Source organism: Acanthopagrus latus, chromosome 6 (genome assembly GCF_904848185.1).
Source record: "Acanthopagrus latus isolate v.2019 chromosome 6, fAcaLat1.1, whole genome shotgun sequence".
NCBI lineage: Eukaryota > Metazoa > Chordata > Actinopteri > Spariformes > Sparidae > Acanthopagrus > Acanthopagrus latus.
This window is the reverse complement of record NC_051044.1, coordinates 7,891,481-7,905,729: the sequence shown is the minus strand read 5'-3', so window position 1 is coordinate 7,905,729 and position 14,249 is coordinate 7,891,481. Positions and strand designations below refer to the sequence as shown.

General features: G+C 42.1%; 1 long non-coding RNA gene across 2 annotated transcripts; it reads right to left on the bottom strand.

The window, feature by feature from the left end:
- Window positions 1-1,748: 1,748 nt before the first annotated feature.
- Window positions 1,749-10,017, bottom strand: LOC119021899. 2 transcript variants are annotated; one of them, XR_005075794.1, is made up of 3 exons: window positions 6,853-10,017; window positions 6,746-6,764; window positions 1,749-4,471 (listed from the first exon to the last, which is right to left on the bottom strand). It is a non-coding gene; the product is annotated as an uncharacterized LOC119021899 (long non-coding RNA). The 2 variants fall into 2 exon arrangements; XR_005075793.1 differs by having other exon boundaries at window positions 6,746-10,017.
- Window positions 10,018-14,249: the final 4,232 nt, after the last annotated feature.

Here is a 14,249-nt window from a genome sequence, read left to right as displayed (position 1 = left end):
CCAGGTCTTTCTGCTGCATGACACGTGGTGAGTTTACAGTAAGGCTAAACATGGCTGCCTGCTGCAGGTTTGTGAGCGTGTGCCTGGGTGCACGCACACGATTTCTATTTCCAGTCTGTCAAGAGAGCGAGTGTTGAGGGCACAAACCACAGGGGCCTGTGAGCTGTGAAGAGGCAGAAAGTTTTAAGTGTTAGGTCGTCGGCTGTGACTCAGACAGGAAGAATGAGTGAGAACGAGAGAGCGTCTGTGAGATGGAGAGCACGTACGCCATGGATGTCTGAGAGGGGATCAAAAGAAAAAAGAAAAAACAAAAAAACTGCCGCATCATCAGAATTAGATGTCATTCATGAATAAAACAACTTTGTAATCACACGTCACAAAATCGTCATAATGTCATCAAACCACAGGCAGAAGGACCTGATACAAACTGAACAGGTGAGCTGAGCCGAGGAAAGCATCTGTCACCTGTCGCCGGGGAACGGCTGCACAGTGACTGGAGGTGGAGCTACACCTGTAACTACACAAACACACACACACACACACCCACACACACACACACCACAAAACCTTCAACCTCGCCAAGTTCAGGCGCTGTGGCACATGTGATGCCCCTCCTTTGTGTTAAAGTCTAGCTGGCACACAGTTGCTTGAAAACTGGTTGAACTAAACTTGAGTATGAATTTAAATATGAAAAGGAAAGAAAGGTTTGGGTGGAGACGAGTGTGACAGGTGTTGGAGGCATTGCCGCATAAAACAGGACTATAAGTGATGGTTGCTGTGGCTGTTTTGAGGTGCACAACCACAACACTCCTCTCAAAGTGTAATGAATACCGATGGAAAAACAGTCAAGCATCTTTCACTTTATTTTAACGACTGAACCGACCGACTGTCTGCGCTGCCTTTGTGACGCCTGGATGTAACAGGAGAAGGGAGAGAGCGAGGGAGAGAAACAGAGTGAGTTTGTGACAACTCGTGATCTCATGCCAGTGAGGGAGGCAGAACCAGTATGATCCTGACCGTGTTGGCTGTCCCTCCCTTCTCGCACTGTGTTAATAATGCACCATCTTCCTGAAAACAAAAGCCAGCCTCGGGTTTCCTCCGAGTATTCTTGAGCTCACCACCTTGCATTGCATCATTAGAGAAAGGGCCGAAAGAGATGGTGATGTCAGCCAGTCGCTCCATCAACCCAATCATTAGATTAAATGTGCGTTTCTGCAAACCGTGGACATGTTGAAAATTCACCTGTCTGTATCTCGAAACTTTACGTTTCTTTTAGGCCAGATTCTTAATTGCATCTCTGGACAACACCGTGATCAGGATCTAGTTAGGATTAGGCACACAGTCCAGATGGTTAAGGGTTATTAAAGCGACACTGTGTAGAAATTGTCATTTTGTGTGATTCGGTGCTCCTACAGTTTCTGAGTGCAACACCACTGTTGATGACTCAACTCCCAGGTCTGAAACAACCAGCTTTACTTATTGACAAACAAAAGAAGCTTCCCATGTGGTTTTGATGGTAATTTTTCTCCACCACTTCCCACGTGTCATGAAACACCAGCCATTCATTTTGTACAACCGGCTGTTAGCAGGTGGTTAAATGCTACGTTAAATCCTCAAGTAATTATCGGTCAAGGCACCTGATCGTAACCGCCACCGCTAATAATCGCCCAAACGTCTTTCAGTGAGCGTCTGATCTTTCCTGGAGGAATAATTTGACATTTTTAGCTTCACCACTAGTTCAGTGACGCTTTAAAAGAATGACAAATCATCTGTTTTATTATTCCAGTTCAACACTTCAAAGCCTGAATATTTTGTTAACATGACAACAACACTGAGCCTTGACACCAAAAACAAAAGGAAAAACTTAGTTTACCCACATTCACATGGTATTAATTGTGAAACTCATTTGTATATTGTATTCTGAGTGAGAAGAATTCTTCCCACATCGATGCTGCCAGATGTCTTGTCAGAAGTTGATATGTCAGTAGCGGAGAGATGATGATCAAACACAGCGTCCTTTGGAGCCTGTAAGAGGTGTTTATGGTAAAATGACCTTGTGTTAGGAGCAGTAATGACACACCTATGGGTCAAAAAAGGATTTCACAAGAAAACAGCTCACTGGCTTTTCCTCTCACTGGCTACAGTCCTCTCTTACCTCATTTGGCTCCGACTGGAGACCTCAGAGATGCTCCAGTGAATTTCAGCAAACACTGCCGCACAGGGCTAATGCCATGTGACATCTGTTTTTCTATTTTGCACGGTTGTGGAGGCGGTGGGAGTGACATTTCCCTAATTTGACATAATGATGAGGAGAGAGGGAGGTGGGCTCCCTGGTTGAGCTCACAATGTGCTCATTTCACTTTTTTTTATGAGGGACAATGTGCAAGTTTTAACTCCTTGATCACACATTAAAGCAGGGGAATTATGATACTGATCTAATATCACATCGCCGGCATGGAAATCTAAATGGCATTTGTAAAGCTGGGCTCTATATCAGCATGTAAATGATTCATACTTACCAAAAGTTTTAGAATTGGTCCTGCAGATCGCCTCAACTCGCATCTGCATCACTGCAATGAGATCTTTTGGGGCAACTACGACTGCCAGAGTTAGCTCCACTCATTTTTTGTAACCGGAAAACAAAAGTCTGGTTGTTCCAGTGGAAGTCTTGCTCTGAAATCTCACGAAAGGGTGAGTTGTTGCAGGAAGATGTCGGTGGAAAACTGAGTCACATTAACTAATAACTTCACAAACTAGATGAGGCAACGACTGTAACCACTGACTTCACAGGATTTAAGAGCGAGACCTCTCCATAGGGCATCATTAAAAGAATTTAGTACCAGCAGCAATACAGGTCTGTTTAACTAAGGATCATATTACACATATTCTGGGCGTAACCTGGTGTTTTTCCAGCAAGCTTCAAGTGAACCTGCCACCAGCACAATTAGATCTTGGCACAACAAGTATGCTGCATGCCTTTCAACTCACTGACACTGATGAGATTAAGTCCTTAGGTACTGAAATTTGGTATCGAATGACAAGACATCTTTCGATACTCAATATTATCAAGGCAGTTCAGACCGTGCCACAAAAGTATTGCACTTTGATAAGCAGTGCTGCATCTCCGTGAGCCTGACCTGTGTTTGTGGTGACAGAAGGAACATTATTATTTGACAAAAAAAGGATCTCTCTCTGCAGGAATCGTTTCCGTAATGTTGTCACACACTTAGAATCAGTGGCAAAACAAGCACTTTAGTGGACGTAACTTTCACAGTCAGGATTATAGAGCCCAGGTTTAAACATACCACAAAAAAATGACCCTTTAAGATCTACTGCACACACGTAGATCATATAATAAACACACATCGCTCTGTCTTCCTTTCTTCACTTACTTGTCCCTGAGATGAGTTTGTGTTTTCCAGGAACTCTTGGGCCTTTGCTCCTGCTGCGACAAAAAACAGGAAGCTCAAACGACTGCTGCAATAAATAGTGTAAAAATTAGTGTTACTAAAATTACAATTAGTGCTAAAATGTGTGTATGGTTTTGTTCATGTAGGTTTTTGAAGTGTATGTGTTTATCTTCATCTCTGGGCTTCTTTTCATTTTCACGTCTGACTACTATTTTTTAATCTAACCCCTTTCAAGATAATCTTGGACGTGCATTTCACTGCACATTGTGTTAAATACTTGGTGTGTGTGACACATCTTGATGAACTTTTAACCTTGAACCCTGTGTGTAATAGTGGCGACCTGACCTCATGTGTTAAACGCCAACAGGTCCTCCATCCACAGCCTTCCTCTGACAGCGGCTGTGATAACTCTTAGCTCACCGAATGGGTGTACAGAAACTTAGATGCATTAACCAATAACTTTTGGTGATGTAAGTTACAGGCAGAGATGCACAATGGTGAAGGGGTCATGGGAAAGTTTACCTCTGAAAATTTACATTAAAGTCTAATATTTCATTCTTCCTTCCTTTTGTTTCTGCTTGTTTAATTACTGTGGGATTAGACACATTTAGCTCTCACCCGGCCCCCTCTCCCCCCGCCTTCACGCACCTCATGGGCGTCTTAATCGGGACGGACTTAGGGGGCCCCGTGGCACCGGGAGTGCAGCCTTTGTGGGCCCAGCAAAGAAAGGAAAGGAGTGTGTCAGCGATTTAGCGGAGAGTTACAGCCTTGTTTGGCCTCTTGCCTGCCGGTTGGTCAACTGAGGTTCTGCAGGGGCACCGGGCAGAGTGACAGGGCCGGTTACAGTGAATCAAGACCTTGTTGGACTCGAGGTGAGCTTGCGAAGATAGATGAGGCGAGGCGGAGAGGATGAGAATGGGCATTAAGTCCCTGTCCTGGGCTGCTTCAGACCCAGCTGGTTCATTCTGGTTGGGCTTTGGTTTGTACTCAGTGAGCACAGTGGAGGAAGATGTTTGAATCCACTTGTTCTCTGAGCTCTTCCACATGGTCCGGTTGGTAGTCTGTTGGCAGAGAGAAGTGATGAGTCTTCAGAATTAAATCTCCTCTTGGGTAAACCATGAAGCACCCTCTTATTATCCCAAATGACAAGCTGTTTGGTTTAATTTTGAATCTTATCAGAAATATATCTGTAATTCTACAGACACTGAGTGCTGATTTTGCAGGATGCACAGATACACCGATCCTGGCTGCTATAAGTTAAAACTTAACATGTATTTATTTTGCAGTTTCACAGTTTTTTGGGCACAATTTTCATTCACTTTTGGTTAAGGTTAGGAAAACATTGTGGTTTGGCTTAAAATGCATGTTTTTGTCATCCCAAAAGCTTTTCTTGTCACTAACACAACTGGCCGAACCTCCTTCAGTCTGTTATCTCAACAGACTGGCTGGAAAATGTCCTCAGGTCTCCTTCAAAACATCCATTTATGTTACTCCAGGCACCTGCAGGCACCTGCAGGCACCTGCAGGCACCTGAAACTCCACCATCGTCCCCTCCACCTACTCACATTGCCCTTTTAAAAAAAATGCTTTTTAGTAATTGTATTTGTTTGATAACATTTTGTTTGTTTCACTCTACGTGTTGTTGTTTTTTTTTTTGCGGCTTTCAGTTCATTTCGTTCTCTTTGCGTTTAAAAAGCACTTTGTAACTGTTTCAAATGTTGCTACAATAATGTTTGTTATTATCACTATTATACCTGACAAGTTTACTGCTTATATATTTTCAACCTTTAAAAAAGCAGGCATTTGTACTGAATATTGATTTGTACATTATCTACTGTATTTGTTGTTATAAATCTGCATCTACACGCTGAAATAATACATCTTGTGTGTAACTCGTGCTGCGGCTTGATTGTCAAAAAACAAGCAGCAAATAAGATTATCCATTAATTAATTCGGGCTTTTCCTGTTTTGAAATTAGTGCAACATTTTCTGAATGTTTCAAATTACTCACCGGAGTCTTTTGTGTTCTCCAAGAGATTAAATACTTCACATTCGGTCAACACTTTGACTTAGTTGGAATGAGTGCACCTGTTCTACCAGAAATTAAAAATGATGTCTCATATGACGAAAAAAAGGCCAACAATGTTCAAAAACTTCACTCAAATCTACAGTAATTTACCATTTTAACATCTGTCTTGAGCATAACAGATGACAAGGTGAATGAAATAAAAATCTGAAGCACCAGTGGAAGGAAATCTGACAACAGATAAGGAGTGAAATAAAATAATGATATGATTGAAAGGCTCGCTTAAAGGCCACTTTTGGCCACGCATGATCTTTTGTCACCAACTGTGCTTTATCTTTTGGTTTCGCAACCTCTAAGGCAAAGGGTGAATTGAATGAATGAGACTGAGAAAGCTTTAGTAACCACATTTGACACGCCAACTCTGTTAAAGGCCATCACGCACTTTGGCATGCTGCACCGCTCTGGTGTCTGTTGCCCTGGTGAATGTTGATGTTATTTATTGTCTGTGTGCTGAATGTTTACCACACCTCATTTGTCACATGAGCTGCATCTCTTAGAACCTGTTTAACGAGACATGTTTTGCCTTTTGGAAAATTACATGACACATTCAGGTACTATATGGCAGTTTAGGGCCATGGGCATATCCAGGTTTTCCCAAATTAAGGATTATTGCCACATTTCCATAAAATTTGAAAGGCTTGAGACAGAGAGAGCATCGATGGAAGTACTGCAGCACTGTTAATATTATTTATTTAAGATGTAGTGAGGGAACTTTAACTATACTGCTTAGATATGGACATTTTACCTTCAAAAAGACTTCTTTTCAAATAATATTGTGATTCACAAGGGAACAGCACGATTGTTTAAAGGAAACCTATTATTTTTCTTTTGTTTTTTCCCTTTCCTGAAGTGTTGTATCTATATCTTTTAAAAGATCTTGAAAGTTAAAAAGGCCACACTAACAAAAACGTACCTCTCCCACAGAAAACCCTGCTCCTCAAACGTCTCGTCAGAAGCCCTGCCTTTAATTCTGGGACTCTGTGACATCACCATGCAACACAGTTACTTTGACGCGTGCCTTGTGGCTAGTTTGGCAGGTAAGATTGATTTAGCTCTGTTGTTTTAAGCTTTCTTAGCTCAGGCTTGTGTGAGCTGACCAATCAGAGGAGACATGGTATTCTAAAACAGTGTTTCAGACAGAGGGGAAATACACTGCTGCAGATGTGGACAGTATGTTTATCATGAAAGCATATACATCTCAAAATGAGCATAACATGTCACCTTTACAGTACATTATCAGGAAACCTACCTTACAATAATCCACCCAACTGTAAGAAAAATATATTGGAAGATTTGAAAAAAGCATCATGATATGTTAATATTTGACTTAAGATTAAAAAAGCACTATTTTCTTACCTTACTTTGAGAAATATTGTTTGGCAAGTAAGCTGGACAGTCACTGCACCATTTCCTGAAAAACTCTCTGTACTGGTGACAAAAGGTGAACTCTGAATCTCTCCTGTGCAGCAGGTTTCTCTTGCTTAAGGAAAAAGATTTTACACAGTCTTTACAAAAACAAAAGATGACTTCCTGGTCCTCTGCAATATGGAAGTGTCAGTTTTACCCTCATTCTATCTAATACGGACCATTTAGCACCATCAGGCAGTGTAGAGAGATCTCAGACAAAGTTATTTAAAAACTCTAACGAATGTATGAGGACAAAGACCTTCTTTGTGTTAGTGAAATAAGAGATTAGCAGACTTAGAGTAAACAAATACAGAAACAATGCCCGAGTGTTATCACGTGAACATGGTCGTCACTCCAACCTGCTCTTTTAACTAAGATGAATTACAGCAACTGATATGCAGGAACATTTAAAACAATGAATCATCATTCTGTTCTTGCCAACTTTCAGGGTGCACACTTAGAAAAATGCTGTGATTATGCCTTGTATTCTATAGTGAGATTGTATTTCAACGTTAAAAAATGTTTTCCAGGTGTGCGCATATCACAACATGTTCGTCAACGCCTCTTGTAGATCAGATGTAGCTTCTCATCAGGACGTTTACCAGCATGTGGCGCGGTGGACATGTTGCGGAAGCCATCAGCGCAAGAATGGGAGAGAAAGTGCAGCCTAGATTTCCTCATTGCTAATCTGTACTAACAATAGCCATGTTGGTTGTTTACATTCATCATGATAATGATTAGTGTTTTCTTACATGACAGTGAGGCATGAAGTATGGGTATGTTTACTGAAGACAACGATGAGCTGAGTTCGCAGTACTCAGCCACTGAGCCTGCTCTTCTACAGCTAGCTAACTCAGTAGCACTAAGCACACAGCCCCTGAGCAAAAGAACGACTGAGCAGCAGCAACAGTGACAGACGTTAAACCTCTAACCAAGTACCAAAGAGCATGCTGAGCTCCTGAGCCCAATAAGAGGCCGCTGCAGCAGGAACACACTCCTGTTGCGGCATATGTTAACACAAAAAACACAGTCTCTGCTCCGAACATAGCTGTGTCAGCAGAACAGCCTTCTTCGGCACCTAATGTTGGCACAAAGCACACATCCAGTGTCACTGTCTTTTTCAGACAGGTATTTTGCTTGTGTTTACATGACTGTGGCATTTCAGCATTCAAAGGAGTCGTGTATTTATGAAATTATTGGTCTAAAGAGCTGAGAGAGCAAGTTGAACGTAGCAAACTAGCCACTCATACGTCTCCCAACTAACCAAAAGAAGGAACTGGTGGGCAGTCCTTGTACTCCAGCAGTGAATATTCATGTGTTTTGGAGGACTGGCTCTTAAGGGAGGAAATGGATTTTTTTGGGTTGGATACCCAAAAACTTTAGCAGTCTTTTGCTGGTTTTTACAGTTGTACCAACCTGAGGTTTAATGAGCTAACCCAGTGATGTTAAGCACAAAGCACACACCAATCGCAGTGAGCGGCAATTTCAGGACCAGGCATTAAACAAAGTTTTGTAATTTTTGAATTTATCAGACGAAAGATGCAGAGATAGCTTGTGAAATCCCGAAAACTCACAGTTTACACACATCTTTCAGCCCGCTGGTCCAGAAGCTCTGGTGCTGTTGCTGCAGTCAGGCAGTGTGCATTTATGTGTTTTGGGGGAGTGTCTTGGGAGGGAGGCCTGAAGGAAGGGGCTGGGAATTGTTTTGGTTCTATAATTTAAAATCTAGCTCACTCTTGCTGGTCAACCCAGTTTTGAGAAAAAAAATGAAGCTAATCCAACTGGTGTAATAATTGGTATTAAAAAATGAGTCTGTTCAAACGTCCAGCCAGTCATCTGACCATGCAGAGACAATACAGCGGAGACTTGGCTTTTGTTTACAACAAAAAGGAGCGAGGAGTAAGTCTGCCAAGTACAGCTTTAGCCCTCTTATGTCATAAGCCACTGTTTTGGCCCAAGTCACAAGAATCCGGTAATTTCTTCATAGGTGACATGTATGTCTGCGCTCTAACTGACCCCCTCTATAGGACACTATTATCTCAATTACAGATGTGCTAATGTGTTAATTAGCATGACCAGAAAGTTAAAACTATAACAATATAACAGTTTTCAATCATGAATTTTCCTCTAAACTAACAGCTAATTTTGAAAATGCAAGCAGCTGAAACTGAATGTTGTAGCTGCAAGCAGGAGCTCGGTGAACTGGTGTGTTTAGATTGTTCTCTTGAACGTCTGAATTCCACCTCTGTTGCGTAACATATTAAGTGTTAATCTTGAAAGTCCAGTAATTCCAACATGAAAACAAGCAGGCACAGCAGACTTGACGAAAACCTACAGCTCTCCCTCCTTCAAGCCACAAAGCAAAACAATCCTGTTGGTGCTTTGTGTTGAGAGAGTTGTCGTTCAGAAATGCAAAAAATGCATCAGCTTTAAGGTGGCTGGGTAAGGCGTCTTGGAAGAGGGCCACGGTTTTAAGCAGTTGAGCGGGATTCAGAATTTCTCACCAGAGCTTTAGATGGTCACAACAGAGGTTCAATTGTGGCGCTTCTGGGAAGAATAGGGGATTAAATCAAAGAGAGCCTTTTTGGAGAACTCTTTCCGTATTATTTGTATGGTAAAATCTGTGAAAGCATATAAACATTGTCAGCTGCGGCCAAGGTCAGAGGTCAGCGGGTAAAAGGTTATCAGTGATCACCAACGCAGCAGCCTGTCAGATGTCGTTAAACACAATTCAATGTACACAAGTCGTCACCGAATACATATTGCAACAGACTGGCCTGATTTTCCAGAGGCTTTTCATGTTTGTCTGTTCATGATGGCTCTACATATTGGTTGGGTGAGGCCACCAAATTTCCGCTTTTGCAGGCATCATTTTCCTCGGTGGCCCCGGACCCCCCCTCCAGCTGGCTACTCTTTCCTATTGGCTGGCCACTCCTGTACTCTTGTGGAAATCCCTGATCCCAACGTGCTGTAATAAAGAAGCAGCCCCTCAAACCAGAGGTAGCCTGGATTTGAAAACACCTGTGCAGCATTCCTTGCAGTGAAATGTCAGTCAAACAACCTTCATTACCAAAGGTTCAGAGCTTTTCTTTCATGTTGCCCCTGGCTGATACTTCATTATTACCTTTTTGAGCTTGCGGCACCGCTCCAGAGGTGGCAATGTCTGTTGATTCATCCATCACTTTAGTCCGGACAGCAATATCTTGGCAGCTTTTGGATGGGCTTAAATTTTGTCCAGACCATCATGGTCCCCAAAGAACGAGGCGTTCTGACCTGGTAGTCCACATACTTTTCCACCGTGGCCCTCACCAGTGCTTGAAGTGCCAGTGCTCCCCTTATGCAGCACGTTGGCAGAACCTGCCCCTGATCTAGCAGACACATACCGTAATGCACTTTATTTAGGGCTATTATGAAATGGCCATATAACCTGATACGGGGAGGGCAAGAGTAGCGGCCCATTTCTGGCACTGACCCTGACCTGACTATGAACAAGTTCACCGGGGATCTTTGTTATGTCATGTCATTCCACATCTCTATCTGCTCTGTCATTTCTCTTTTCAAAGAAAAAGTTTTGGTTATTTTCAGCCATAATAGAGAGTGTACAATAGAGAGATGAATTCATGGGACTTTGGCTGGTGCCATTTCCCTCTCTGCTGATAGTGAGATAATGAAGGAATAAAATGCCCAATACTTTGGTTCATAACCAAATACCTGCAAAACTTGACACATTACCATCAGCCTCAGATGTACTTGGTGTTTGACGCTAATTAGCAAACTAACATGCTAAGCTAAGATGGACTACATCATAATTATAAACTGCTCAACCCAAGTACCAGAATAACCATTGGCATTGTACTGTATGTGTCCTTAGATATGATGAAAAATGTAATTTCTTTATGTTTAATTTTCAATTTTATGTTCTGACATGCTGCGCTTAAAGCTGCTGTAAGCATGTCGTCATCATTTCAGCTAACTTTCTGTCCGTTTTTCAGATAGCAATCATCTCCCACCTCCCTACATCACCGTTCTAGCAGACTCTTTTGGTTTTTTTTGAGGCAGCTTTCTTTTCTTCAAGCGTTTTTCCATTGTTTGGCCTCTTTGGTAGCTGTCACCCAGGCCACTGTTCTGCCATCTCTGTTGTATATAGCGGAACAGGAAGATCCTGCTCTGTGTGGTTGCTCTAAGCAGTCAGGACCACATTTTGCTGAAGTTCTCTGTCTTGATTGGACAGAGTGGGCAGGGATACCAGAAATGTATTTTTCTTTTTGCTGCAAGAGCAGGAAAAGGAGATATGTGGCTAATAACTTAACAATAACACTTTATAACACTGATTACTATTTAAATGTTGAGCTAATTAAGACTTACATTATAGCAGCTTTAAAGTCTGGCTAGGTTTAGGCGCAAGACCATTTGGTCACGGTTAGGAAAAGATGATATTTTGTCTTAAAATACCTGGTTTTGTTGCCCCAAAGAGGGCTGGGAAATGTCTCACGGTCTCACTAAGGATACTCAGTTACAAGCAAATGTAGTCTAAACAGTGGTCCCTCGCTCGCTTGCCAAACTGTCAGGCCATCAGCAAGAAAATTAGCTCATATACTTGATAATCAGTCTGAATGTAATATGACACCCATGACAAGTACAAATTCAGCCTGTCCATTGCTGCAGAAATGTACAATGCCAACATTTTATCCTGGTCACTCGGCTGACCTGCTGACTGTCAGCATGTTAGCCATGACACTGTCAGCATGTTAGCATGCTGATTAAAACTGTGGCCAATGTACAGCCTCACAGATCTGCTAACATGACCGTAGACTGTAAGTCTGGCTTCAGTACCCCTGTCATGTAATAGAGTCTGCAGGGGAATGCATTGTGCAAACGTAAAATCATTTCTATTCTTGTTGACTGTAGATACAGACTATTGTGTTGTCTGAGAGGTGTGTGACAACACAGTGGATAGGTTTATCTTTTTAACAGTGACAGATTAGATATTTCAGTGGGATTGAGTGAGCATTTGTGAACATACAGTCCAGGTTACCGATCCCTGCTGATAGACACAACACTTGTAGATTAACCGAACAGATGTCCCGATTTTAGACATGTTGGCATTGTGCTGCAGCAGTTTCACAGTGGACCGACTGACCGACATTTGCCTCCCTGCAGCCATGCCGCCAGCTTGGTTAAGAAAGTGGTGTGAATATCTGCGGTCCTCTCTGGTTTATCCCCTTTGTCCCCGTAGTACACGTCTTTGGATTTGCTGTATCCATGGTTTTGCAAGCAATGCCCATGGGAGAAATGGTTACCCTGTACAACCCCATTCAGAGCGTGAGCATCTCTCACTATTTTAACAGCCAGCATTGGTAGGCCTGTCATGAGGCATGTCGGCCAATTACAATCCAAATGTCTTAAAAGATGAATGACTGGTCAGTCCATGGCCTTGGCCTACCAGACATGTTCGCCATGAGCCAAGGGAAAACTTTCAACCAGGAGCCCAAGTCCATAACTCTCCAGCAGTGACAGTGAACAAGGTCCTCAGGAAGGTTACTGGTGTGTTGCAAGGCTTCTGTGTTCACTACGGTCTCAATAGTGGAAGCCCCACATCTGGGTCAAAGACATTTAAATCAAAATTATAGAAATTATAATCACAAAGTTATGTTGTTATTGCATGATTTCAAGCCACTACAGTGTAGCCAATATTTTTATTATCAGAATGGATCTAATGACTACTCTCATGTGAAGCGTTTTGCGCTTCGTGGTGACAATTATTGCTCAAATTTGCAATTTCCTTCAGTTATACTGTTTTAGACTCGTTCTAAAACATGGGGCTGAGAATGGGTTCTTAACTTTAAGCATTAATTTGATATTTAGTGAGATATATAAAGACTAACTCCCTGTACAGTTGTCATGAAAGGGTAAATTAAATATTGAGACCAAACCTGTGTTTTATAACATGCCATAAGCATGTTTGTTTTTGACATGGGGCTCCATGGGGATTGGCTCTATCGGGAATGGTCCCAAGTTGCTGTTCGAAGAGCGGAAATTTTTAGCTTCATTTTCAGATGATTGATTTTATAGACCACTCATGATTTGCTTACTGGAGAGTAAACTAATATAAATCAAATCCCCCCCAAATTTTTGACATGAAGCCTTCATATAAAATAAATCTTGACCCACAAAGCTTAACAACTTTAAATTGTAATCTGTATCTTCATCGCTGATTTGCCTCACAAATCTGGGTCATTTCAGGTTTTAATGTTCTGTAAACAGCCATGTCAGGAACAACAGGCACCAGTGTTGTACTGTTATGACCCCACGATAAAAGGACACCTTTGATGCATTTGTGTTTTTCAGGACCACAACCCAGGCTGTGCAGAACAGGAAACAAAACTGTTTTTTGATAGACCCAAGCCCAGGCTCTTGGGAGTGTCCGTATTGCGTCTGCATGTTCAGTTTACGGAAGAGCTCCATCAAAGATGCAAAGTTTGCCGAACAGGTGGATACAGTTACGCGCATCCTGCTGTCGCATTTCCGATCATAGACTGAATCCCTTATCTTACTACATTGTCAATATCAGGTTTGATCAAATAAGGTCAGCTTGAGAATGAAAGTCCTGGTTAGAGATTAACATCAGGAATCAACCCTCCGCAATAAAAACACATTTCCAAGAATGTCAAACTTTTTCTTTAAAATGAATAAATGTTCCAGACTTAGCACACGGTGATGTTTTCATAGACATGTGTGATTTTATTATTCCACCAAAACTGTATATTTCAAAAATTCAACAAGTGCATCGATGCTTTGCCAGTTATATTTAAGGCACTAAGACACCCATCTCTGCATACGCCATAATTAGATCAGATCAGATTACCTATGTTATAACCTGGTGTTTCTCACTTCATTCATAGCAGATCCATGCTGAGGATTCATCGAAAAGTGATCGAGAGAAAACCTGAGAAAGCACTGCTACCGTGTTCTGAGAAGAGTATTAGAGACACAAAAGCTGGTGATGGACACTGACTCGTGGGAATACATGGCAGGGGAGCCTACGTGCACATGGGCACAGACCGAGTCCCGGGCTCTCATTGTGAACGGGAGAATTTGAGCCGCCAGTTGACTTAGGTGAAAATTAGCCCAGGGTTTCAGAAGAGGTGCACTGGGAAGTCAACATACAGCACGAACTCAGCTACATAAAACATCAAAGACCTGTACATTCAATGAGGCTATAATCATTATTCTGTTATAGCAACAATGGATCAGATAACTATGTGTAATGTGGAAGTGTAGTAACAAATTATAGTGACTGATGAGAAGATCAGGTCGCTCTCCCTCCTAACAAAGCTGCCTGGTCC